This window comes from Oncorhynchus gorbuscha, linkage group LG07 (genome assembly GCF_021184085.1).
Source record: "Oncorhynchus gorbuscha isolate QuinsamMale2020 ecotype Even-year linkage group LG07, OgorEven_v1.0, whole genome shotgun sequence".
Classification (NCBI taxonomy): Eukaryota; Metazoa; Chordata; class Actinopteri; order Salmoniformes; family Salmonidae; genus Oncorhynchus; species Oncorhynchus gorbuscha.
Genome location: NC_060179.1, coordinates 48676032 through 48702195, shown reverse-complemented (window position 1 = coordinate 48702195; position 26164 = coordinate 48676032). Strand labels below are relative to the sequence as shown.

At 41.6% G+C, this 26164-nt stretch overlaps 1 protein-coding gene across 1 annotated transcript in view; it reads left to right on the top strand.

The window, feature by feature from the left end:
* Positions 1-2006: 2006 nt before the first annotated feature.
* Positions 2007-26164, top strand: part of LOC124039945 (dynamin binding protein) — a 115484-nt gene continuing 91326 nt past the window's right edge. Inside the window, 1 exon segment of the mRNA XM_046356529.1 lies at positions 2007-2485. The gene's annotated coding sequence lies outside the window, so the exon portion shown is untranslated.

Sequence of the window (26164 nt, the reverse complement as noted above, 5' to 3'; positions counted from 1 at the left end):
TGTAGTAACGTTATGAATTGGGATTATGGTTAATTGTTTCGCTAGCTAGTTAGCAACATGCCTAAACAAAAGACCACAATGCAAGTAACTATTTTAATAGAATGTTTATGATGTCACAGCGACAACTGTCGATAGACGTAGGTGGTAAAATTCTCTCTGGGTATCTAGTCCGATTTCAGAGCACTCTCGTCTGAGTGTGCCAGGGTGCAGAATAACTGCCGAATTTACTAACGCTCAAAACCCCTTGAATATGGCCGGTGTCAGTCAATTTTGGCACAAAAAAAAGCGTAATTAAATTGTTGCCAGCAGCACAGTTGCAGTCATAAACTCTCTGCATAACATAAAAACAGCCTAACCAGCTCTGCTTGGGCAAGTAAAATGGTCAGTGAGCTGGAAACTGGAAAAGGGATTTTCCTCCCTTCCATTTTACAGTGAACAAGGTATTTATTGATGGCAAATGTTTCTTATCATGAAAAAAGTTGATTCACAAAAGGAGTACTAGTAGATGGAAAACTTGCACAGAAATCGATTTCTAGCTATGTAAGCCAAGTATGTTTTTTTTAGTTGTGAATTAGCTAGCCAGCTAGATATCTACTTGGGACAGCTAGTTAGCTATCGCCAAGAAGAGGACGAAGACCATTTGTGCCTCACTGAATATGCATGACGTTCATTAGGAAAACGCCCACTATCTAGTGTACTCGTCCTAAACAAAGTAATCTATATAAACAATTAGGTAAGTCAAGTCTACTAAACTTAGTGCACTCTATTATAGATTATAGTTTTGGAAACAGAACACTGTATAGAGATCAAATGTTTAATTTATGAGAAAATTTGCAGAATATCGGCCAAAATCCATCTAGCTCAATCTTCTCCCACTGCCGGCCACTGGGCTTCCTCTCACATTTATACATCCAGTGAAATATGTATTTCAGTGGATGTATTCTGCAGAGCAGAATTAGGCCGATACCCACTAATTATCAAAATCCAGAAGAGCCGTTAAATTCTACAACCACCTAAAAGGAAGCGATTCCCAAACCTTCCATAACAAAGCCATCACCTACAGAGAGATGAACCTAGAGAAGAGTCCCCTAAGCAAGCTGGTCCTGGGGCTCTGTTCACAAACACAAACAAACCCCACAGGGCCCCAAGACAGCAGCACAATTAGACCAAATCATGAGAAAACAAAAAGATAATTACTTGACACATTGGAAAGAATTAACAAAAAAACAGAGCAAACTAGAATGCTATTTGGCCCTAAACAGAGAGTACACAGTGGCAGAATACCTGAATACGGTGACTGACCCAAACTTAAGGAAAGCTTTGACTATGTACAGACTCAGTGAGCATAGCCTTGCTATTGAGAAAGGCCACCGTAGGCAGACATGGCTCTCAAGAGAAGACAAAATGACGTGGAAACTGAGCTGCACTTCCTAACCTACTGCCCAATGTGTGACCATATTAGAGAGACATATTTCCCTCAGATTACACAGATCCACAAAGAATTCGAAAACAAATCCAATTTTGATAAACTCCCATATCTACTGGGTGAAATTCCAGTGTGCCATCACAGCAGCAAGTTTTGTGACCTGTTGCCACAAGAAAAAGGCAACCAGTGAAGAACACACACCATTGTAAATACAACCCATATTTATGCTTATTTATTTCACCTTGTGTACCCTTAACCATTTGTACATTGTTACAACACTCTATTAGTAATATGACATTTGTAATGTCTTTATTGTTTTGAAACTTCTGTATCTGTAATGTTTACTGAACATTTGTATTTTTTATTTCACTTTTGTATATTATCTACCTCACTTGCTTTGGCAATGTTAACACATGTTTCCCATGCCAATAAAGCCCCTTAAATAGAATTGAAATATCTGTCTCGTCTATCTGTGGTAAAAACCATGTCTTATTTTCATTCAGGCAGAGAAAGGGCAGCCATTGTGTCCCTCTCATGAAAGGGGAGGTGACGTTGACGTCAGAGAGGAAGAGGCGAAGCGAGAGGTTTCACTCTTGCCAAGATCAGTCCAAAATAAGCCCAATAAATTTCGATGGGTTTATTTTGGACCAAAGCTTGTCGCCCGCCTTCCCGCCTTTGGGACAACGACTCCCATTGTTAGGGCGGAGACATGAGCATCTCGCCATTATATATTTTTCTAAGTAAACGGGGAACGACCCTGAGATTCAACTTTCATAGGATGACAGCTGATTCCAAGACTATGACAGAAGTGTTGGCAAGCGACTTTTTTTGTAAAGTGTCTAACCAATGAGCTTTGGAAGTGATTTGTAGACAGTGAACGTGTCTGTTTTGTAAAGAACGTTTTATCTTAGTTGCAGTAGGCGGTGGATGTGGCCGCAGCATTTATTGCCTGAGTATCAACGAAAGACAGCAACACGGACCGAAAGTTAGATAACTTGCCAGACTGAAATATAAAGACTTGATTTGACCACTTCGGTAACTTCGTCACGGATGCTACAGGTAAGCTTTTGCTTTTATTATGCTTTTACATCAGATCTATTTTCTTTTCATGCAAGCAGAACGCATCAACGATCACATGATGAGGGACAGTTGTCCGTCCATACAGAGCCGATCAGCTGTCACATTATAGGCTACTTTGTAACAGTCACACACTTACCACGAATATAGGCTGCTACACTGTAGTTGAAGTGCTGCAGCTATGGCGATATTGTTACCTCTACATTTGTCGTTCCACTCCCATAAGTGAACATGAAACCAGTTGCAAATTGTTATGCGTTTTATACAATTAACATGTTTTTTAAATGATTGCTTAATATATGAAAAGCAATCAATTACTCTCCCCATCTATACATTTTGTATGACTATAGGCTACTCAACCACGGCAACAGAACACAAAAGTTCTTAGGGCTACTTAACAAGGGACGTGAACGGAGTACCTATATTCTAGATGGTTGTGTCACCATACCACTAGCAGGACGGATGTGTATAGGTTGAGAACTACATTACCAGTCATCTGGCAAACGTAGCCTCGTCGTTGTCAAGGTTTGTGAGGCGAGAGAAAAGATTGACAAAATATGATGCCTGCAGGCCTAGGCTGAAACCTAGGCCTGCGACGTGACGTTGGAATAACCCATGCAGACAAAACGACGTGTAGCAGGTTTTATTTACTTTCCAAAAAAGCATAATTTGTCTTCTGTCAAAGCCTATACTTGTTTGTAGCCAACAGATCCCCACCCTACCGTTACGCTTGTTTACACTAAGTGTGTTTTCATATATAGTACCTTTTAAAATAACCGATTGCACTCTGGGGTAAAAAAAAATATTCCCACTGCCCTTGCATTTGAATGAATACTCAATTATTATTTTCCAGTTCACTTCACGTATTTTGTGGTATGAATCAGCAATGTGAATTCAAAGCGATGTTTAGAAAGGACCCAAGATCATTTTCCAAAATTAACTCAATGCACTTTTACAAAGTGCAGGACGAGCCATTCTATCAGAATGGTATTATCGGACAGTTAGATATACCAACTTACATTTCGGAAGCTAATATATTGCATTTAACTAAAATATGAGACATAATAATTACTCAGAAGATAATATTAACATGTAAATATTATTGGTAACAAAAAGGTATTAATTTTCTAACTGCAGACTAAATAATGCTGTAATTGAAAATTGTACACTCAATGAAGGCTACTGCCCCTTTAAGAATAGATTTTGTACAGTTTGTTGTGAATCTTACCAAATATGTTTTCTTCTCACACTATTCAAACCCCACAATCAAATAAACGGCTTATGAAGATCTCACCCTATAGATCACATATTGCAAACAAATAATCTTAAACTAAAAACATATTTTGACATTCCTGTTCATCCTTGGCAGTCAATATCCAAAACGGCAGACTGTTTTTTTTTCTCTAAAATATTTCATTTGTGTATATTAGTTTTTATTTGATAAATTTATTTTTAATTCCTTAGTCATCTCATCTCCACTCAGGCAGTAGCAGGCAAAACGCCAGACAAAGTTCTCTGTGATCCCCATATTGTACTGTCTTTAGACAAAATAATTTTTACTAGTTCTTCAAAGTAGCATACTATCCTCTCTTGAAGTTGTTTATTCCTGTCTCATTTGGTCTATGCGGTCTTTGGGTACCTAACCTAACCGGTGTAAAAGTGTATCCATCTCTATCCGAGCTGTAAATATCAGGTGCAATGGATTATGGTCATTGTAGGTAATTACCACATTTCTGTGCTGAACTAGGTTAAATATTTGCTCCCTTCAACTCCCTTCAGCCCAGCGATCCTCATAGTTCTTGATTTGATTTCTCTCTAGAGAAATGGCGAGATGGTCTCCCAAAAAAACAAAACTAAATGGAATTTAAGTATTTGAACCCACATCAGTCAATTAGTTGTTTAATAACCAGAATAAATACTGAAATGTCTGTTAATCACTCAGCACTTGTTCACATTGCACTTAAAATCCGCAATCCGATTCCATTTTTAAATGAGCCAAACTCTGTTTGCGGGAATCTTTTGAGGGGTCTGAGTTAGAGGTCGCCGATTAGGATTTTTTAACACCAATACCGATTATTGGAGGACCGAAACAAGCCGATACAGATTTAATCGGCCGATATCTTTATTTATTTATACTAATGACAGTTACAACAATACTGAATTAACACTTATTTTAACTTAATATCAATAAAAATCTATTTAGCCTGAAATAATAGTAGTTGTAGTTAACATAGTTTTTATAGGACTATTTCTCTCTATCTCTCTATACCATTTGTATTCCATATACCTTTGACTATTGGACTTTAGTATCGCCAGTGTAACAGTATAGCTTCTGTCCCTCTCCTCGCCCCTACCTGGGCTCAAACCAGGAACACATCGACAAAACCCACCTGAACAAATACTCCAAGTCTCAGAGCGAGTGACGTTTGAAACGCTATTAGCGCGCACCCCGCTAACTAGCTAGCCATTTCACATCGGTTACACCAGCCTAATCTCGGGAGTTGATAGACTTGAAGTCATAAACTGCGCAATGCTTGAAGTACAGCAAAGAGCTGCTGGCAAAACGCACGACAGTGCTGTTTGAATGAATGCTTACGAGCCTGCTGTTGCCTACCACAGCTTAGTCAGACTGCTCTATCAAATATCAAATCATAGACTTAATTATAACATAATAACACACATCAATACGAGCCTTTTGTCATTAATATGGTCGAATCCGGAAAATATAATTTCAAAAACAAAAAGTTTATTATTATCGCAATATACCCTGACTCTGTGTGCAATGAACGCAAGAAAAGTGACACAATTTCACCTGGTTAATATTGCCTGCTAACCTGGATTTCTTTTAGCTAAATATGCAGGTTTAAAAATATGTACTTCTGTGTATTGATTTTAAGAAAGGCATTGATTTTTAAGGTTAGGTACACATTGGAGCAACGACAGTCCTTTTTCCGCGAATGCGCACCGCATCGATTATATGCAACGCAGGACACGCTAGATAAACTAGTAATATCATCAACCATGTGTAGTTAACTAGTGATTATGATTGATTGTTTTCTATAAGATAAGTTTAATGCTAGCTAGCAACTTACCTTGGCTTCTCACTGCATTTGCGTAACAGGTAGGCTCCTCGTGGAGTGCAATGAGAGGCTTAAGCGTTGGACTAGTTAACTGTAAGGTTGCAAGATTGAATCCCCGAGCTGACAAGGTAAAAAATCGGTCATTCTGCCCCTGAACAAGGCAGTTAACCCACCGTTCCTAGGCCGTCATTGAAAATAAGAACGTGTTCTTAACTGACTTGGCTAGTTAAATAAAGGTGTACAGTTTGTTTTTTTTGTGACCAAATCGGTGTCCAAAAATACAGATTTCCGATTGTTATGAAAACTTTAAGTCAGCCCTAATTAAATCAGCCATTCCGATTAATCGGTCGACCTCTAGTCTGAGTTCCTTTTGTTGTGTTCACACTACACACAAAATGTTGCGAACCGCACTGAGTTTAAAAAAACTGCGTGAAAGGGACCAATTGTGAAACACCTGAAGCTTCACTGGGGTCGGAATGCAATCATGGTTACGTTTTAAGACACAGTGGAGCCGGAGCGGGAAAACGTACCTCAATGCAGGGATGGGATATGCCACTGTACTTCAAATGTTACTTTTATCCACACTGATACATTGAAGATACTGCTAGTTTTTCTAGAAAACTGCCCTTTTTGTCTTCATGCTAGCTAGCATTAGGCACTACAGCAAATTTTGGGATGTCAAGTGTAAAAACTGCTCGCTGGAGTCATCTGAGCACTTGGCTTTTGAGCTTACCTGTTAGTGACTGAATACTGATATATTTGGTTCTGACTCGCTACACGCTGTCCAACAAGAACAGTATGGATGCTTCTCTGTCCAGAACTTTTATTTTCATCACTACCGCACACTATAGTATTCCCACTGAAATCTTTAGTCTACCTAGGATGGATTTGTGGTTCTAAAGGGAGGAAACATATACAGTGGGGCAAAAAAGTATTTAGTCAGCCACCAATTGTGCAAGTTCTCCCACTTAAAAAGATGAGAGGCCTGTAATTTTCATCATAGGTACACTTCAACTATGGCAGACAAAATGACAAAAAAAAATCCATAAAATCACATTGTAGGATTTTTAATGAATTTATTTGCAAATTATGGTGGAAAATACATATCCATCTGACAGTATTAATATAGTTGTACATGCAATAGGATAGTATATATACAACAGAGCAGCATATACACATCAGCAAAAATTGGTCCGACGGCCCATCCCTGGGCTAGATTTATGGCCCCTCTCTCACCGACTTGGTGTTTCTGGTGCCATAGATTTGTAAATCTTACTGTGCATGCAGAGCTCAGAGGACCATCTCCAAGACTTCGAGCAGATTCTAGAGTTCACCCGAGCATAACAATTGTGTGAACTATGACAGTGCAGTGGTATTGTGCTCATACAAATAACCATCTGTTAACAGTATAATCTACTGTGCCAATACTCACGCAATTAAGGCAGTGCTGGTACTTACAATATAAACAACACGCACAAAATATCCCCCCCTAAAATTACACCAACAAAACACAAAAAAATGGATCAGCATGCTTTGTAATGTTTCTAAAATGGTACATGTATTAAAGAAGTAATGTGCTATATTGTTTCATTTCCTTTTTTTGTGACCAGAGTCTTTTAACCAAAATCTCAAAATAACCAAAATACCAAAATAACCAAAACATTCCAAATGTTAAAATCAAAAGGCCTGACCGGATTAACATGACATCAAATAACACAGCCATATCCTTACACCTCCACATGATTAGAAATGTTTAGGTTACATGAAAGGCTATACAATTTAACACAATCCCGACATAAAAAAGCATATTCAGCGCATTGCAAATTCAGCACATGTACTCACAGGCCTGATATAGCTAAAGTACTGATTAACTCAAGATAGTGCCGATAGATGACAGCTTTACTTCTAGTCCTTAGGAAACAGTATTTAAAAAATAAAAATAATAATTATGTATTATTTATTACATTGTTGGCCCAGAAAACCTTAAGTGTAATTACATACAACCGGGAAGGACCATTGGATATCAGAGAGATGTCAACTTACAAGCACAACCAGCACTATGACCAGGAATACATCTTTCCCAAAACAGATCCTTTTGTCTGCTCCTCCCAGGGCATTTAATCTGATTCCAGAGGCCGACCCAAATCAATGTCTTCTGGAGGAGAGGGTGCTAGAACAGTCTTCTAGTGAGGCTTCGGGTGCGCGCACACCACCCACTGCTCCCGAGTACATTACTCGCTAATGTCCAGTCCCTATTTAACAAATTTGACAAAATTAGGGCAAGAGTTAATTTCCAAAGAGATATCTGGGATTGTAACATACTCTGTTTCACGGAAACATGGCTAGCTGAGGACATGCTGTCGTAGTCCATACAGCCAATGGGATTTTCATGGCATCACACAGACAGGAATAAACATCTCTCCCTTAAGAGGAAGGGCGGGGGTGAATGTTTCATGATTAACAGCCCATGGTGTAATTGTAATAATATACAGGAACTCAAGACCTTGTGTTCAACTAGAATTCCTCACAGTCAAATGCTGGCTGTATTATCTCCCAAGAGAAATCTCCTCGGCTATCGTCACAGCCGTGCATTATCTCCCAGCAAGCGGATACCAAGACGGCCATCAAGGAACTTCACTGGACTATGCAAACTGGAAACAAGATATCCTGAGGCTGCATTTATTGTAGCTGGGGATTTTAACAAAGCTAATTTGAGAACAAGGCTACCTAAATTCTATCAGCATAATAATTGCTGTACATGAGCGGGTAAAACCCGCGACCATTGCTACTCTAACTTCCGCGACGCATACAAGGCCCTCCCCCGCCCTCCTTTTGACAAATCTCACCATAACTCCATCTTGTTGCTCCCCTCCTATAGGTAGAAACTAAAACAGGAAGCGCCTGTGCTTAGGTCTATCCAATGTTGGTCTGACCAATCGGATTCCACACTTCCAGATTGCTTCGATCAAGTGAACTGGGATATGTTCCGGGTAGCCTCCGGCAATAACATTGACGTATACGCTAACTCTGTGAGTGAGTTTGGAAGGAAGTGTATAGGAGATGTTCTACCCACTAACCATTAACACCTTTCCTAACCAGAAACCGTGGATTGATGGCAGCATTTGCGCAACGCTGAAAGCATGTATAACCACATTTAATCATGGCAGGCGACTGGAAATGTAACGGACTACAAACAATGTAGTTATTCCCTCCATAAGGCAAGCAAACAAGCAAAGTGTCAGTATAGAGTGGAGTCTAAATTCAACGGCTCGAAGAAAATCACAGATTACAGAAAGAAAACCAGACCCGTCGCGGACATCTTGCTTCCAGACAAATTAAACCACTTCTTTGCGCGCTTTGAGGACAATACAGTGCCACCAACGCGGCCCGCTACCAAAGCCTGTGGGCTCTCCTCCGTGGCCTCAGTGAGTAAAACATTTAAATGTGTTAACTCTCGCAAGGCTGCCGGCCCAGACGGCCCACAAGGGTGCATTCTCAGCCCCCTCCCGTACTCCCTGTTCACCCACAACTGCGTGGCCATGCACGCTTCCAACTCAATTATCAAGCAGGAAAATAACTTGTCACTCAATGTCAGTAAAACAATAGAGATGATCGCGGACTTCAGGGTACAGAAAATGGAGCACCCCTTATCTACATTGACTGTTCTTCTGTGTTCATATCACCGACAAACTGAAATGGTGCAACAGTGCATTTTGAAACTCAGGAGGCTGACAAAATGTGGCTTGTCAACGAAAACAATCTAACTTTTACAGGTACACAATTGAGTGTCCTGTATCACCGCCTGGTATAGCAACTGCCCACAACCGCAAGGCTGTCCAGAGGGTGGTGCGGTCTGCACAACGCATCATCGGGTGCAAATTTAAAGTGACTAGTGTTCCATTTATTAAAGTGGCCAATGATATAAAGTCTGTAGGTAGGCAGTCGCCGCTCTGTGCTAGTGGTGGCTGTTTAACAATCTGATGGACTTGAGATCGAGAGAAGCTTTTCAATCTCAAGTCCATCAGATTGTTAAACAGCCACCACTAGCACAGAGCTGCGACTGCCTACAGACTTGATATCATTGGCCACTTTAGTAAATGGAATACTAGTTACTTTAATAATATCTTGCATTACTCATCTCATATATAAACTACCGTTCAAACGTTTGGATCACTTAGAAATGTCCTTGTTTTTGAAAGAAAGGCAAAGAATGTTGGTCCCTTTAAAATAACATCAAATTGATCAGGACTACAGTGTTGACGTTGTAAATGACTATTGTAGATGGCAACGGCAGATTTTTAAAAATAGAATCTCTATATAGGCGTACAGAGGCCCATTATCAGCAACCATCACTCCTGTGTTCCAATGGCACATTGTGTTAGCTAATCCAAGTTTTATAATTTTAAAAGGCTACTTGATCATTAGAAAACCCCTTTGCAATTATGTTAACAGAGCTGAAAACTGTTGTCCTGATTAAAGAAGCGATAAAACTGGCCTTCTTCAGACTAGTTGAGTATCTAGAGCATCAGCATTTGTGGGTTCGATTACAGGCTCAAAATTGCCATTAACAAAGAACTTTCTATTGAAACTCGTCAGTATATTCTTGTTCTGAGAAATGAAGACAATTCCATGCGAGAAATTGCCAAGGAACTGAAGATCTCGTACAATGCTGTGTACTACACCCTTCACAGAACAGTGCAAACTGGCGCTAACCAGAATAGAAAGAGGACTGTGAGACCCCGGTGCACAACTGAGCAAGAGGACAAGTGCATTAGTGTTTAGTTTGAGAAACAGACGCCTCACAAGTTCTCAACTGGCATCTTCATTAAATAGTACCCGCAAAAACACCAGTCTCAATGTCAACAGTGAAGAGGCGACTCCGGGATGCTGGCCTTCTAGGTAGAGTTGCAAAGAAAAAGCCATATCTCAGATTGGCCAATTATAAAGAAAAGGTGGCAAAAGAACACACACTGGACAGAGGAACTCTGCTTAGAAGGCCAGCATCCCGGAGTCTCCCGGAGTCTCCTCTTCTTTGAAGTTGAGACTGGTGTTTTGCGGGTACTTTTTAATGTGCTTCCTGTTGAGGATTTGTGAGGCATCTGTCTCTCAAATTTGACACACTAATGTGTTCTGAATGATTGTGTCACACCTTAGAGAGGGAGAGATGGCTTAAAATGGTTTTATTTGTGTTCTCTTATTTCAAATTGACAAGCAGTAGCCTATGCATTGAAATTACATGCACTCTATCCATACAACTTGATATCAAGTATAGGTCTAATGTAAACAGAATATAATTATGGATAACAATAATTAATTGTCGTGTCTTTACTATCATTAAACTGAAGACTTATAGTTTTTATCAAAGATTCTCTGTAATTAGTATTACGCGATTAGACGGATTAATCATGTACATTTAATTAACTAGGAAGTTGGGGCACCAAGGAAAAATTTTCAGATTACAAAGTTATCATTTCCTAAAATAACCTTTCAGATATTTTATCTGAACAATTAGTCTTCGAATTAATGAATTATTTACTTTACCTCACGTTATTCTCATTCCAAACAGAGAAAATTGTTGGTTATCTGCACAAACCCAGTCTTCACTATGAGTCATCCATACATCAATTGTCTTAAATCATTTATTTATTACTGAGTATTTCACAGAAATTCCTAAACAAACAAGCAACGTAAATGTGGTTACATGAAATGATAGGAGAATGTGCCCTAGTGGGCTAAACCGGCATGGCGGCTTGTTAGACAAAAAGGGAAGTGGGGGTCGACTAAGAAGTCACTACAGAGTGATAATTATAACAATTGAAATGCTAATCCTTTATTGCAATCAATATATATATTTACGCTCAGTGTGTCGTCGTGATCGCTGGTGATAAGTCTGTCTTTTGTAGAATTGTCCGTCTCTCTCCCTCTCTGTGGTTAGAGGGGATTGTTCAGAGTGACATTCTTTATAGAGTGGATGTTTCGGCGGTTGTCGTTCTAGACTTTGCCATTTATTTTTCAAATTGGCAGGCATTATGCATACTCAACCACGAAAATGATACTGCTTTATATTTTTCTGAGTTTGAAATTTGTCACAATCCATTTGGGATAAGGAATCGGAATAATATTGATTTATAATTTGCTAATTTGCATTTAGGCTTGAATGTCACAGGTTTTTTATTTGTAGGTCACAATTTATGGATGTTTTTACATTGATTCTTGTTGGTCAATGAACAAGTGTGAATAAGGTCTATTGGGGCGATTCTTTTTTTGCATTTTTGTCATATTTTTGCTGGGGAAAATCATGATGAAAGTGCCAATTTTAGGCCCTTTTTAGACCTACTGTATATGCATAATACCCTATGATTCCTATGATCTGTGAACTGTACAAATGACGAGTGTCTAGATTTTGAAGTACAATTTTTCACATTCATTGAACATTAAAAGTATTAATATTAGCATCTCAAAATTACCCATTTTGGTTATTTTTTTGAACAATATAATCTTCAAGCACGTCAAATGTTCAGTGGATAGTCTTGGATGTTTAAAGATGTTACCCATTTTATACATAGAAATGTACATTTATGTCATTAACCAATCACAGCCCTACTTTAGGATTGCACATTCAGCAAATCACCAGCAGAGGGAGTTCACTTTGAATCCATTTTCCCATTCACTGTGTTGGTTTGGCTAATAGAATTGATCATCACTTCAAAATTAGCAGAGAGCCCACTGGAAATGTGATGTAATTGTAGTATATTGTTTCAAACAATATGTCTCAAAGTGAACAATATCTCAAATGTGACGGCTAGTGAATCTGAGACCAGATTTTATGAATGAACACACATTTCATACAGAAACTCCATGCCTGGTTTCATAATGGCAAAAGGGAAGGGAACATCAGGGGAGACTAAATGTCGTACATTAGTTATCTCCCCTGTTAGAAGATGAAACTAAAACAATGGTAGCTAGCCGCCGAACACTGAATGCTAACGAGGTGATAATGTGACCTTGCTAGCAAGCTATTTTCGTCATGTTACCTCAGGAAGACAAACTTAACATGAATTCCTGACACCACGCAATAACATTGTTTATACAGAATGTGACTAATATTGACAGTAAAGTACAATGTTTTCAGAGGTTACAAATTCAATTTTTAGTGATTTAATGTTTATTTATTTTTTAAATACATTTATAATGGGGAGAGTGGGAGAGAACAAAGCCTACCTTGTTCTGAACGAGCTCACGCACACAGTGCTGATGTCACACACTCATAATCAAAAAGGGTACTTTTGAGATGTTGATTTATTTAGAGTCTAGACATACTCCAGTATTTCTGAACATTTGAGACGTGTAGTCCACTTGTCATTCCAATCTCCTTTGCATTAGCGTAGCCTCTTCTGTAGCCTGTCAACTATGTGTCTGTTTATCCCTGTTCTCTCCTCTCTGCACAGACCATACAAACGCTCCACACCGCGTGGCCGCGGCCACCCTACTCTGGTGGTCCCAGCGCGCACGACCCACGTGGAGTTCCAGGTCTCCGGTAGCCTCTGGAACTGCCAATCTGCGGTCAACAAGGCAGAGTTCATCTCAGCCTATGCCTCCCTCCAGTCCCTCGACTTCTTGGCACTGACGGAAACATGGATCACCACAGACAACACTGCTACTCCTACTGCTCTCTCTTCGTCCGCCCACGTGTTCTCGCACACCCCGAGAGCGTCTGGTCAGCGGGGTGGTGGCACCGGGATCCTCATCTCTCCCAAGTGGTCATTCTCTCTTTCTCCCTTACCCATCTGTCTATCGCCTCCTTTGAATTCCATGCTGTCACAGTTACTAGCCCTTTCAAGCTTAACATCCTTATCATTTATCGCCCTCCAGGTTCCCTCGGAGAGTTCATCAATGAGCTTGATGCCTTGATAAGCTCCTTTCCTGAGGACGGCTCACCTCTCACAGTTCTGGGCGACTTTAACCTCCCCACGTCTACCTTTGACTCTTTCCTCTCTGCCTCCTTCTTTCCACTCCTCTCCTCTTTTGACCTCACCCTCTCACCTTCCCCCTACTCACAAGGCAGGCAATACGCTCGACCTCATCTTTACTAGATGCTGTTCTTCCACTAACCTCACTGCAACTCCCCTCCAAGTCTCCGACCACTGCCTTGTATCCTTTTCCCTCTCGCTCTCATCCAACACCTCCCACACTGCCCCTACTCGGATGGTATCACGCCGTCCCAACCTTCGCTCTCTCTCCCCCGCTACTCTCTCCTCTTCCATCCTATCATCTCTTCCCTCCGCTCAAACCTTCTCCCACCTATCTCCTGATTCTGCCTCCTCAACCCTCCTCTCCTCCCTCTCTGCATCCCTTGACTCTCTATGTCCCCTATCCTCCAGGCCGGCTCGGTCCTCCCCTCCCGCTCCGTGGCTCGATGACTCATTGCGAGCTCACAGAACAGGGCTCCGGGCAGCCGAGCGGAAATGGAGGAAAACTCGCCTCCCTGCGGACCTGGCATCCTTTCACTCCCTCCTCTCTACATTTTCCTCCTCTGTCTCTGCTGCTAAAGCCACTTTCTACCACGCTAAATTCCAAGCATCTGCCTCTAACCCTAGGAAGCTCTTTGCCACCTTCTCCTCCCTCCTGAATCCTCCGCCCCCTCCCCCCTCCTCCCTCTCTGCAGATGACTTCGTCAACCATTTTGAAAAGAAGGTCGACGACATCCGATCCTCGTTTGCTAAGTCAAACGACACCGCTGGTTCTGCTCACACTGCCCTACCCTGTGCTCTGACCTCTTTCTCCCCTCTCTCTCCAGATGAAATCTCGCGTCTTGTGACGGCCGGCCGCCCAACAACCTGCCCGCTTGACCCTATCCCCTCCTCTCTTCTCCAGACCATTTCCGGAGACCTTCTCCCTTACCTCACCTCGCTCATCAACTCATCCCTGACCGTTGGCTACGTCCCTTCCGTCTTCAAGAGAGCGAGAGTTGCACCCCTTCTGAAAAAACCTACACTCGATCCCTCCGATGTCAACAATTACAGACCAGTATCCCTTCTTTCTTTTCTCTCCAAAACTCTTGAACGTGCCGTCCTTGGCCAGCTCTCCCGCTATCTCTCTCTGAATGACCTTCTTGATCCAAATCAGTCAGGTTTCAAGACTAGTCATTCAACTGAGACTGCTCTCCTCTGTATCACGGAGGCGCTCCGCACTGCTAAAGCTAACTCTCTCTCCTCTGCTCTCATCCTTCTAGATCTATCGGCTGCCTTCGATACTGTGAACCATCAGATCCTCCTCTCCACCCTCTCCGAGTTGGGCATCTCCGGCGCGGCCCACGCTTGGATTGCGTCCTACCTGACAGGTCGCTCCTACCAGGTGGCGTGGCGAGAATCTGTCTCCTCACCACGCGCTCTCACCACTGGTGTCCCCCAGGGCTCTGTTCTTGGCCCTCTCCTATTCTCGCTATACACCAAGTCACTTGGCTCTGTCATAACCTCACATGGTCTCTCTTATCATTGCTATGCAGACGACACACAATTAATCTTCTCCTTTCCCCCTTCTGATGACCAGGTGGCGAATCGCATCTCTGCATGTCTGGCAGACATATCAGTGTGGATGACGGATCACCACCTCAAGCTGAACCTCGGCAAGACGGAGCTGCTCTTCCTCCCGGGGAAGGACTGCCCGTTCCATGATCTCGCCATCACGGTCGACAACTCCATTGTGTCCTCCTCCCAGAGCGCCAAGAACCTTGGCGTGATCCTGGACAACACCCTGTCGTTCTCAACTAACATCAAGGCGGTGGCCCGTTCCTGTAGGTTCATGCTCTACAACATCCGCAGAGTACGACCCTGCCTCACACAGGAAGCGGCGCAGGTCCTAATCCAGGCACTTGTCATCTCCCGTCTGGATTACTGCAACTCGCTGTTGGCTGGGCTCCCTGCCTGTGCCATTAAACCCCTTCAACTCATCCAGAACGCCGCAGCCTGTCTGGTGTTCAACCTTCCCAAGTTCTCTCACGTCACCCCGCTCCTCCGTTCTCTCCACTGGCTTCCAGTTGAAGCTCGCATCCGCTACAAGACCGTGGTGCTTGCCTACGGAGCTGTGAGGGGAACGGCACCTCAGTACCTCCAGGCTCTGATCAGGCCCTACACCCAAACAAGGGCACTGCGTTCATCCACCTCTGGCCTGCTCGCCTCCCTACCACTGAGGAAGTACAGCTCCCGCTCAGCCCAGTCAAAACTGTTCGCTGCCCTGGCCCCCCAATGGTGGAACAAACTCCCTCACGACGCCAGGACAGCGGAGTCAATCACCACCTTCCGGAGACACCTGAAACCCCACCTCTTTAAGGAATACCTAGGATAGGTTAAGTAATCCCTCTCACCCCACCCCCCCTAAGTTTTAGATGCACTATTGTTAAGTGACTGTCCCACTGGATGTCATAAGGTGAATGCACCAATTTGTAAGTCGCTCTGGATAAGAGCGTCTGCTAAATGACTTAAATGTAATGTAAATGTAATATGTTTGTGTAGTTCATTGATCATAATTTCTTAAAGCAGACATGTATAAAAGAGGTCGTCATGGGAAATGGATCCCTGGCTTTCCAACTCTATGTATAAATACATTTTCAAAAATGTAGCCTTGCTCCGAATGGACCCAAGGACAGTCAAACCCGTTCCTGAAAAGCCAGGTGAAAAAAACAGACCCAAACAGACCTGTGCCCATTTGGTTCCGAGAGACTCATTCTGATCTGAATGTACAAAGAGAGCGAAACCTCCGACCAGGCCAGCGCCATCAATATATCAATATTGGCCAGATTATTCTTCCCCTCAAGTTCAGTGGTCGGCGTTTGATGGCGCGCCAGTGTACACTGCCTTCATTGCAAGGTCCCCTTCATTGCAAGGTCCCCGTTGCACAGCAGGCCTACATTTGGTCGGGCCAAGTACGTTCTTCTCATTTTTGTCCACGACAGTATTAAAACTTGTCCAAATGGAGGACATTCCCCTTGTCGACTTCTTCTTCTTTTCGCTATATTCCTTCTTTTTCTGCAGCTTTTATTTTGCATCAGTGAAAAAGGCCTCTATCATCAGCACAATCAACAGTAGCCTAGGACAAGGCTCCTCTCACTCTCTTTCCCCCTTCAGCTGGACCTGGCCGGCCTAAGCTATATGGTTTTTATTGAGTTTCAATTTGCTGTCACACATAATAAGCTCACACAGTTCTCATCACCTCCTACAGTGCATTCAATTGACAGAGGACCGGTCCAACTGGGTCCAGTTGGTAAATCAATTTTAATTGCACATACTTGAGACTCATGGCAATTATATTAGACCAGGCCCAGATCTGAGACAAAATTTCAGAATTTAGTACCTGGACCCACTTGGGTCTGGATCGGATATCAGATCCGGACCCACTTGGGTCTGGATCGGATATCAGATCGTTTCTCAAAAATGTTTTGTGATGCAAATGTCAAAAGCATGTCAAACATCCTTTCTTCCAAATTAAGTTTCTGTGCGATTGACAGAACAATCTGAGATACAGAAAAAATGTTCAGTCAATTTTTGTTGTGAGGTATTTATATTCTTCAGAATCAGTTGGTATATATCATTAATTGAAATGACAAGTAGGCTGGGTCATTCCAATAATAGAGTGCCTTTTTGGTAGGAGATTGGAAAATGAATGTCCTGTTTTGTGGCATTTCGCGAAGGCTCTATGTTATACTGATCGCGGTTGTTTTGGCTCATGTTTTTGAGCGTGTAGATTCAGTACGGTTGTCCTTGTTGGATAGGGCCATTGGATGTCTTTCAGCTATGTTTCTGTTGGCGGATTATTGCTAAATATACAAGTTGACAAAACATTTTCCAGTTTCTGAAATGCTACTACTCACGTGGGGTGTGATTTGTGCTCTAGCCCCATCCCTTCCCCAAGGCAGGCTTTAAAAAAAATGGAATCGGACACTAACCACACAATCCATTGGGAAAAGCAGAAAGAACGCAAATCAAATTTTATTTGTCACATACACATGGTTAGCAGATGTTAATGCGAGTGTAGCTAAATGCTTGTGCTTCTAGTTCCGACAATGCAGTAATAACCAACAAGTAATCTAACTAACAATTCCAAAACTACTGTCTTATACACAGTGTAAGGGCATAAAGAATATGTACATAAAGATATATGAATGAGTGATTGTACAGAGCAGCATAGGCAAGATACAGTAGATGGTATCGAGTACAGTATATACATATGAGATGAGTATGTAAACAAAGTGGCCTAGTTAAAGTGGCTAGTGATGCATGTATTACATAAGGATGCAGTCGATGATATAGAGTACAGTATATACGTATGCATATGAGATGAATAATGTAGGGTATGTAACATTATATTAGGTAGCATTGTTTTAAAGTGGCTAGTGATATATTTTACAACATTTCCCATCAATTCCCATTATTAAAGTGGCTGGAGTTGAGTCAGTGTCAGTGTGTTGGCAGCAGCCACTCAATGTTAGTGGTGGCTGTTTAACAGTCTGATGGCCTTGAGATTGAAAAACAGCTTCTGTCTCTCGGTCCCAGCTTTGATGCACCTGTACTGACCTCTCCTTCTGGATGATAGCGGGGTGAACAGGCAGTGGCTCGGGTGGTTGTTGTCCTTGATGATCTTTATGGCCTTCCTGTAACATCGGGTGGTGTAGGTGTCCTGGAGGGCAGGTAGTTTGCCCCCGGTGATGCGTTGTGCAGACCTCACTACCCTCTGGAGAGCCTTACGATTGTGGGCGCAGCAGTTGCCGTACCAGGCGGTGATACAGCCCGCCAGGATGCTCTCGATTGTGCATCTGTAGAAGTTTGTGAGTGCTTTTGGTGACAAGCCAAATTTCTTCAGCCTCCTGAGGTTGAAGAGGCGCTGCTGCGCCTTCTTCACGATGCTGTCTGTGTAAGTGGACCAATTCAGTTTGTCTGTGATGTGTATGCCGAGGAACTTAAACTTACTACCCTCTCCACTACTGTTCCGTCGATGTGGATAGGGGGGTGTTCCCTTAGTTTTGCTGACGTTGAGTGTGAGGTTATTTTCCTGACACCACACTCCGAGGACCCTCACCTCCTCCCTGTAGGCCGTCTCGTCGTTGTTGGTAATCAAGCCTACCATTGTTGTGTCGTCCGCAAACTTGATGATTGAGTTGGAGGCGTGCGTGGCCACGCAGTCGTGGGTGAACAGGGAGTACAGGAGAGGGCTCAGAACGCACCCTTGTGGGGCCCCAGTGTTGAGGATCAGCGGGGTGGAGATGTTGTTGCCTACACTCACCACCTGGGGGCGGCCCGTCAGGAAGTCCAGTACCCATTTGCACAGGGCGGGGTTGAGACCCAGGGACTCGAGCTTGGAGGGTACTATGGTGTTGAATGCCGAGCTGTAGTCGATGAACAGCATTCACACATAGGTATTCCTCTTGTCCAGATGGGTTAGGGCAGTGTGCAGTGTGGTTGAGATTGCATCGTCTGTGGACCTATTTCGGTGGTAAGCATATTGGAGTGGGTCTAGGGTGTCAGGTAGGGTGGAGGTGATATGGTCCTTGACTAGTCTCTCAAAGCACTTCATGATGACTGAAGTGAGTGCTACGGGGCGGTAGTCGACTAGCTCAGTTACCTTAGCTTTCTTGGGAACAGGAACAATGGTGGCCCTCTTGAAGCATGTGGGAACAGCAGATAGGGATTGATTGAATATATCCAAACTGACCAGACCTCAATGTCTTTAGTGATTCCGCTCATCATCAACACAAATTAGATTTTTGTAAATGTATGTTAGCTACATACATGTTTCAACTGGAATATAGCGAAGAGGATTCGAAACAGAGTTTGATATAGCCAGAACCTTCGCTACACCTCGGGGGTTGGTGGTATATGGCCAATATACCACAGCTAAGGGCTGTTATGCACGTTGCAAAGCCTGGACACAGCCCTTAGCCGTGGTATATTGGCCATATACCACCAACCCCAGAGGTGCCTTGTTGCTATTATAAACTGGTTACCAACGTAATTAGAGCGGGAAAAACAAATGTTTATTAATCCCTGTGGTATACTCTCTGATATGCCAATCAGCATTCTCGGTTTAAACCACCCAGTTTATAATGATGCCTAACATGCTGTGCTACAGTGGGGGGAATCAAATATTTTTTCTGTTTGCTAATGTAGGTAGGTAGCTAAGTTGGCTGAACAACTACAGGTAGCCACATTAATGACAAAAAATAGAAGCGGTTTTACAATCTGAGATCTATTGTAAAACCTATTCTATTTTTAGTAGTAAATATGGCTAATAAACAGCAAGATGCAACCAGCCACTAAAAGCTAGGTTTACCAGCAATCGTTAGCACATGACTGGAGTTGGCTAGCTAATTAGCCAGGCAACTGCTATCTTGCGATGCACCACGCCTCACGTTTGCAAACGTGTAACATCAGCAACAGTAAATAATTTTACTAGTTAGCTATAACAATTGACAAGGGTTATGATTATGACCGTGGATGCATTTAAATCTCACAAAATGACGAATGATGGGATTCCCAACAGAGATAAATAACAAATATTGGCTAATAGGGAGGAGAAACAATACAACAATTTACTGTTGTATATTTCTCTCTAAAACTGGTTTTACTTTAGATAAATGTGCCTAATCATGCCTGATTATATATGGCAGTAGCTAGATACTGTATCATTTATATTTTTTGTCTTACAGACAATACCGTGTGGGCTTCCTTCTGGAGTGGATTCTAGATGGAGAGAAACCGAATTCCTTTGCCTGCATGTGTCATTGTAGCAGATCTGTATCCCAAGAACTATATCCGCTCGATGGATTTGATGTTATGCTGGATTTAGTTCTGACTTGTTTATGGATATTCTAGATAATTTATTGATTTAATTACTGGTATAATTAATTGATCAAATTTAATCAATTTGGTTATCCTATTAATTTGGTTGTCCTATTACAAATAAGCAATTCAAGGTTTTATTTAGACTAAATAAGTTGGAAAATGAAGAAGTTAACGGATAAAATATAGAGGCAGAGTATAAAGGGACAGTTATTGAGGTGAGAATCTCTACACGTCAACTGAGGGAACAAACCATTAAGAACACCTCCCGATGTCACAGGCAGGCCAAAAAGATCAAGGACACCAAATCAAACTTTATTTGTCACATGCGCCAAATACAGCAAGTGTAGACCTTATCGTGAAATGTTTACTTACCAGCCCTTAGCCAACAGTGCAGTTCAAGAAGAGTTAAGAAAATATTTACCAAATAAACTAAAGTAATAAAAAAAAGTAACAATAACAAGGCTATATACAGGGGTTACAGGTACTGAGTCAGTGTGTGGGGGTACAAGTTAGAGGTAATTTGTACATGTAGGTAGGGGTGAAGTGACTATGCTTAGATAATAAACAGCGAGTAGCAGCAGTGTACAAAACAAATGGAGGGGAGGAGGGTCAATGTAATAGTCTGGTGGCCATTTGATTAATTGTTCAACAGTCTTATGGCTTGGGGTAGGTGCTGTTAAGGAGCATTTTGGTCCTAGACTTGGCACTCCGCTATCGTGCGTAAGTGTAGAAAAGTCTATGACTTGGGTGACTGGAGTCTCTGACAATTTTATGGGCTTTCCTCTGACACCGCCTATTATATAGGTCAGGATTGCAGGAAGCTTGGCCCCAGGGATGTACTGGGCTGTACGTCCACATTCCTGTAAAGCTTAGAATATATTATGTTAAATACTTTTGAAGTAATATGGCTACAGGTTCATCTGCCTCACCTTTAGCCCATTATTGTGGGAAGCTGCTAGAGAGTGCTAACAGTCAGTATTTGCATAATATCTGTGAAATGCTTCATAAAGAATGTGATCAAGAGCAAAGTATATTTTCTGGGTGATACAAATTTTGACTGGCTTTCATCATCAACCAGGTTGCAGGTAATCAGTCAACCTACCTGGGTATTTATAAATAGCACAGGAATTAAATCATCAACGTGTATTGATCACATCTTTACTAATGCTGCAGAAGTTTGCTTTAAAGCAGCATCCAAATCCATAGGATCTAGTGATCACAGTATAATAGCCATATCTAGGAAAACCAAAGTTCCAAAGGATGGCCCTAATATAGTGTATGAGAGGTCAAAAACAATACGTTTTGTAGTGATTCACAGGTTGATTATGTAAAGAATATTTGTTGGTCTGTGGTGTGTAATGAAGAGCAACCAGATGCTGCACTTGACACATTTATGAAACTACTTATTCCAGTTACTAATAAACACGCACCCATTAAGAAAATGACTGTTAAAACTGTTAAATCCCCTTGGGTTGATGAGGAATTTAAAATGTGTATGGTTGAGAGGGATGAGGCAAAAGGTATGGCAAATAAGACTGGCAGCCCAACTGATTGGCAAACATACTGCAAATTAAGAAATCTTGTTACTAAATAAAAACAAACTATGCCCAAACATGTTTAATAACATTTTTGGGAAAAAGAAATCTCGGCTCCATCATTCCAGACTTTTTCATTGGCAAGACAAGTACACTTAGCAAACTTGGGGATGACATACCAGCAACAAACGCTGATACTACACATCCAAGTATATCTGACCAAATGATGAAAGACATGAATTGTACTTTTGAATTCCGTAAAGTCAGTGTGGAAGAGGTGAAAAAATGATTGTCTATCAACTTTGACAAGTCACCTGGGTCTGACAATCTGGTAGGAAAATGAATGAGGATAATAGCAGACGATATTGCCACATCTTCAATTTAAGCCTACTAGAAAGTGTGTTCCCTCAGGCCTGGAGAGAAGTTATTCCGCTACCCAAGAATAGTAAAGCAACCTTTACTGTCTCAATTATCCAAACAACCAGCCTGTTACCAACCCTTAGTAAACTTCTAGAAAAAATAGTTTGACAAGATGCAATGTTATTTCACAGTAATCAAATTGACAATAGACTTTCAGCATGCTTATAGGGAAGGATACTCAACAAGCACAGCACAAATGGCTTATAATTGGCTGAGAGAAATTGATGATACAATTATTGTGGGGGCTGTCTTGTTAGATTTCAGTGCAGCTTTTGACATTATTGATCACAGTCTGCTGCAGGAAAAACATGTGTTTTATGGCTTTACACCCCCTGCTATATTGTGGATAAAGAGTTACTTGTCTAACAGAACACAGAGTGTGTTCTTTAATGGAAGCCTCTCCTTCATAATCCAGGTAGAATCAGGAATTACCCAGGGCAGCTGTCTAGGCCCCTTACTTTTTCAATCTTTACTGATGACATTAAGTAAAGCCAGAGTGTCTATGTATGTGGATGACTCAACACTATAGATGTCGGCTACTACAGCGACTGAACACTTATAGAGCTGCAGTTCATTTCAGAGTGGGTGGCAAGGAATAAGTTAGTCCTAAATATTTCTAGAACTAAAAGCATTGTATTTGGGACAAATAATTTACTAAACCCTAAAACATCAACTAAATCTTGTAATAAATAATGTGGACATTGAGCAAGTTGAGGTGACTAAACTGCTTGGAGTAACCCTGGATTGTAAATGGTCATGGTCAAAACATATTGATACAACAGTAGCTAAGATGAGAAGTCTGTCCATAATAAAGCGCTACTTCTTAGCGCTACTTCTTAACAACACTATCAACAAGGCAGGTCCTACAGGCCCTGATTTTTGTTGCAGATAGACTACTGTTCAGTCGTGTGATCAGGTGCCACAAAAAGGGACTTGGGAAAATTGCAGTTGGATCAGAGCAGGGCAGCATGGCTGGCCCTTAGAAGTACATGGAGAGCTAACATTAATGACATGCATGTCAATCTTTCATGGCTCAAAGTGGAAGAGAGATTGACTTCATCATTACTTGTTTTTGTAAGAGCTGAATGTACCGAGCTGTCTGTTTTTAAAATACTAGCACATAACTCAGACACCCATGCATACCCCACAAGACATGCCACCAGAGGTCTCTTCACAGTCCCCAAGTCTAGAACAGACTATGGGAGACGCACAGTACTACACAGAGCCATGACTACATGGAACTACTGTATATTCAACATCTTGAAGTAGAATCAGTTTTAAAAAGCAGGTAAATATACACCTTATGGAACAATGGGGACTGTGAAGAGGCACACACACAAAGGTACAGACCCATTCCTACGCACAAGTTGTGATAATGTTGTATGGTGGTATTGAACCACCTCTCTTGTGGATATGTGCTGGTTTAGGGATGTTGTATAATGTACTGTTATCTTTAGCTCATTCAGTACAAACATAGTTCACTGTTTTTATTTGGAATGTGGGTGCTTTGGTGTGTTTGGATCCCTAATACATACAAATTGTTTTCCTCGTTGATGTCGAGTTTACTATTGCAACCTTTTGATGGCGATTTATTTCATAATACAAATCTGCTCTGTAGGCTAGTTGCTGAGGGTCGACTTTTTCTGTTTGCACTGCGAGAGATCAAGCAGATAACTGCGCTATCGTTGCACCACAGTATTTGTTGTCTATGTAAATTAGAATGACATTTTTCTGCTGTTAACGTTGATAGCCGTAAATTGTTGCTATGGATAAAAGGGTGGCTGGCCCAGCGGCCACGACAGTTTGATGTTTCAATTACGTTGCGGAGTCTGGCTTTAAGGGAGTTTAGGTGACATCAAATTTTGTTCAAAGTCAGCGGATCAATAAGGACACATGAAAATGTAAGTAACATTTTATCCTGAATCCAAAAGAATGTCAAGACATCATAGTGTAATGCAAAGGCCACATTGAAAGGGCAACACAAGTACTTACCTGCCAAGTACTTTGTTTGTGTAATATTTTATATTGCAAGTTCAAGAGATGAAACTCTGGGAGAGGTTGTAGTTGCTGAGGCATGTGTGTTTGTCTAATTGATGAGCTGGAGTGTGGGTGGCAGCTTATCTGCTGACTGGCCACGTTATTTATTGAATTGGGTCCATCTCATGCCAACAATGAAGCCTCTGCCGCCCCCTCTCCCAACAGAACAATAGCAACACACACACCAAGCGGTAGAACCCTCTAGACTGGTCATGGTGCAGTTGTAGCCTTTTTTTTCCCAATAGGTTGTTTACTGACTGCTCATTGTACTTCAGGCCAATGCAGCCCTCCAGGGTGCTGCATCCACTACAATGTATTCAGTTAAAAGCAATGTGCCAAATGGGTATGCCAGTGGATCATTCTAGATATTAACAGGACATTTGTCCTTTTTCCCCCCCAACTTGTATTTCAGCCCGTGATAGGGAGTTATGTCTGAGCAGCAGTTGTCAAATGAGCTCCTATTGCATGGCTAGACATGTGCTCTGACATGCTTTCTGATTTTGCATTTGTCAGATCATTTTAGGTACATAAATGTACATCTAGTTAATACTTGGTCATGTTCTATTTTTAGAAAAATGTTAGGACTTGCTTTAGCTCTTTTAAAAGTATTTTTGTGGCAGAATATAGTCCAAGGGAGAATTTTAGAAAAATAATTGTTCTGATTACGTTGATAAACTACTATATCAAACTCAACTTTGTATTGTGTGGCAGGCAGATCACACATTTCATCAGAAATAACTACTCAGACTACACTTTTATTCACTCTCCTATTAGTATACCACAGTATGTGAAACCTGTAATTACAGAGTACAGAAGACCCTTGGCATTAAGTACAGAAGGCATTGATGACGTTTTAAAGGGAAGTTTCAAAAGATTTCTACTTCATTATTCATCATCTCCAGCACCACCCCAACATCAACATATGTGAAAATGGCACATATATCCAATGACATTGTCAACCAATTAAGAGGCAATTGATTGTGTGTTGTAGTGGGCACACATAATGTACTTTTTCACTTAAGTTTCCATGTACCGAATAAAAATATAAAGTTCAAGGTGTTTTCAATTCTATCGATTTTTATCACAAACTGTTGTATTTAAATAGTAAATGTGCCTACTCTGGTCTTGGCATGTCTGCCAACAGCTCGCAGATACAGTGCAGGTAGGCTAGTCTACATGAGATTATTATGGATAAGAGAATACTTTTACATTTTTAAATGGCAGTCAAGCATCGATCATCAGAATCAGACCCTCGATATTTATTGTAAATGAGCGTCAAGATCACCGTGCATTTTCACCACCATGTAAAGTTCATAATTGATTTAATGTATAGCCTAATAAACTGCATAGTTTCCCGAGTTGTCGTAGTGGGAGGACCATATACGATATCATCGCTTAACTCCAAGTTTACTTCAATATGATGGTTATTATACACAACATGAACAAAAGTATGTGGACACCTGCTTGTCGAATATCTCATTCCAGAATCATGGGATTTAATATGGAGTTGTTCCCCCTTTTGCTGCTTTAACAACCTCCGCTCTTCTGGGAAGGCTTTCCACTAGATGTTGGAACATTGCTGCTTTAACAGCCTCCTCTCTTCTGGGAAGGCTTTCTGCTAGATGTTGGAATATTGCTGCAGTGACTTGCTTCCATTCAATCCACTAAGCGCAAACAAGATGGGATGGCGTATGGCTGCAGAATGCTGTGGTAGCCATGCTGGTTAAGTGCCTTGAATTCTAAATAGATCACTGA